General features: G+C 40.8%; 1 non-coding gene across 1 annotated transcript; it reads left to right on the forward strand.

The window, feature by feature from the left end:
* Positions 1-297: 297 nt before the first annotated feature.
* LOC138361783 (5S ribosomal RNA) lies at positions 298-416 on the forward strand. The gene has a single exon (XR_011227181.1). It is a non-coding gene; the product is annotated as a 5S ribosomal RNA (ribosomal RNA).
* Positions 417-2,795: the final 2,379 nt, after the last annotated feature.

Raw genomic sequence — 2,795 nt, forward strand, 5'->3', positions numbered from 1 at the left:
ACAAATATCATAAAAACTGAAGAGCAGATGAGCACACACATGTATGTATTACAAAAGAAAATCCACAAATTCATTAGAAATTGGCAGGGCAGGCTGAGGAAGTAGGTAGATGTAAAATGTCTGTAAATGGCGAAAGAACATAAACCCAAGACTGAATAAACGATGTTAAATATCCATGCCAAGGAGACAAAAATATGTTAGGATACAATTACCATTAAGACACCACAAGAAGGTCCGTATCCTGCCGTGATGACTAAAAAGAGTTGGTTATTAGCCACAATGTGTAGGCAGTCTCATGCCAACGGCCATACCACGTTGAGAACACCGCTTCTCGTCCGATCAGCGAAGTTAAGCAACGTTGGGTTTGGTTAGTACTTGGATGGGTGACCGCCTGGGAACACCAAATGCTGTTGGCAATAATGTTTTTTGTTTTGTTTTGTTTTGTTTCGTTTGTTTTTGTTTGAATGGCTGGCTCCACGGGAAATTCACGGAGTTGTGTGGAATAAGGCCTGGTAAAATGAATTAATATGTATGTCATGTTTAAAACAAACTCGCTTAATATAGTGTGTGAGGCTTTATACAAAAACAAACAACCAAAACAAAACATGTTGTTTTATATATATATATATATATATATATATATATATATATATATATATATATATATATATATATATAGCTTAATCCGGGTTTGAACTCGCAACTCCAAGAATACGCATCACTTATATACACTTTACCACTGGACCACAGCTGCAGGACACAAGCTTGATGCTGAGGTATCAATTTAATGACGTAAATGCCATTTCCACAAATAAATGATAATTTAAAAGTATTTGTATGTACAAATCTTTTCTGTTTAAAAGGCTACAATATCAGTTACATATATAATTTGTGTTAATGTTTCTATACCCACAGGAAGGCATGTTTTTGCTTATATGTAAGGGGTACGGAGAAGGAATCCACAGACCATCAGTCCCCTTCCCCCCCCCCCCCCTCCCACCTACTACCACCACCACCACCACCACCACCACCACTACCACTACTCACCACCACCACCACTACTCACCACCAATCACCACCACCACCAATCACCACCAATCACCACCAATCACCACCACCACACCTAACCGAAAACCCCCTAACACATCAACCCTCCCCCCAATCAACAGGCGAAATAATAACCCTCAAATGCCTGCCTGCCTGCCAGCCAGCCAATACTAACGGTCTTCTCAGAAAGAAAATCTCTTTGTATCTGTATTACTTGATGAAATGTATGATTCTAATAATGAAAATAAATTTTGATGTCGGTTGTATGAGCATAATGACCAATATGCACATGATATGAATGAATTAAATAGTGTAGTTTTAAGTAATTAGGTTGTAGACACATTAAGCGGATATGATATTTGACGCGTCCAGAACTGGTGATTTTTGGTTTAGTTTTAAATGCACCACCACCATTGCTTCCCCAGAGCCTAATTAAGGACCGGTAAAAGGAGTCAATATGTATGTCATCTATAAAACCAAAGAATGAATAAAAACACACACACACACACACACCTACATAATAGTATTAGGAAGATTGTATGGCAAAAAAAAAAAAGTACTCCCATTGGGTCGTTTGAACTCGCGACTTCCAAAACACCAGCCACACACCTTACCACCCAGCCACCATAGAGTTGGTATAATTGTGCAACTTTAGTTATAAAAGTAAAGTTCTTATTGTCTCAAATCTTATTGTCTGTTCTATGAAAAGGCATGATGTAAATTATGTATTTTTTGAATGATTGAATTGTAGGCACATTAAGCGGATTCGATATTTGATATATCCAGAAAAGGTGATTTCTGTTCAGTTTTAAAATGCATCACTGTTAACGCTAAAGGACTGGTAAAACGACTCGATGTTTGTCATTTTTAAAATAAACACTAAAACTAGGCCCTTAACATATATAATGTTTGAATATAAATTGAATGCATATAAATACAAAGTGGGAGTGGCTGGCTGGCTGGCTGGCTGGCTGGCTGGCTGGCTGGCTGGCTGGCTGGCTGGCTGGCTGGCTGGCTGGCTGGCTGCTGCTGCCTGCCTGCCTGCCTGCCTGCCTGCCTGCCTGCCTGCCTGCCTGGCTGGCTGGCTGGCTGGCTGGCTGGCTGGCTGGCCGCCCGCCCGCCCGCCCGCCCGCCCGCCCGCCCGCCTGCCCGCCCGCCCGCCTGCCCGCCCGCCTGCTTGCCTTGCCTTGCCTTGCCTTGCCTTGCCTGTCCTGTCCTGTCCTGTTCTGTTATTGCCTTGCCTTGCCTTGCCTTGCCTTGCCTTGCCTTGCCCTGCCCTGCCCTGCCTTGGCTGCAGCTGGCTGGCTGGCCGTAAATCAACTCTTAACAACACCATACCACACCACACCATCACTCATCACCCATCACCCACCACCGGCCCCAGTCTCCCAGCCTCTCTTATATACCCGAGCAGGCCCTTTAAATTATTTGAATTGTTGCACTTCGGCCAATGGCAGGCACGATCGCTGCTGCTCAAACATATTCTGGTTCACAAGTATTAATATATATATATATATATATATATATATATATATATATATATATATATATATATATATATATATATATATATATATATATTCATGAAACACATTAAAACCTTGATCATTTATTCATTCATTACGTCTAGTGAAGAATTGCTTTTGTTCATTTGTATGATTAAAAATTAATAGAATATGAATTCCTCGCTTAAAGTAAAATATAAAATATATATTGGATTTATATGATTGGTTAATATTCCAAGTGAT

Source organism: Procambarus clarkii, unplaced genomic scaffold (genome assembly GCF_040958095.1).
Source record: "Procambarus clarkii isolate CNS0578487 unplaced genomic scaffold, FALCON_Pclarkii_2.0 HiC_scaffold_740, whole genome shotgun sequence".
NCBI lineage: Eukaryota > Metazoa > Arthropoda > Malacostraca > Decapoda > Cambaridae > Procambarus > Procambarus clarkii.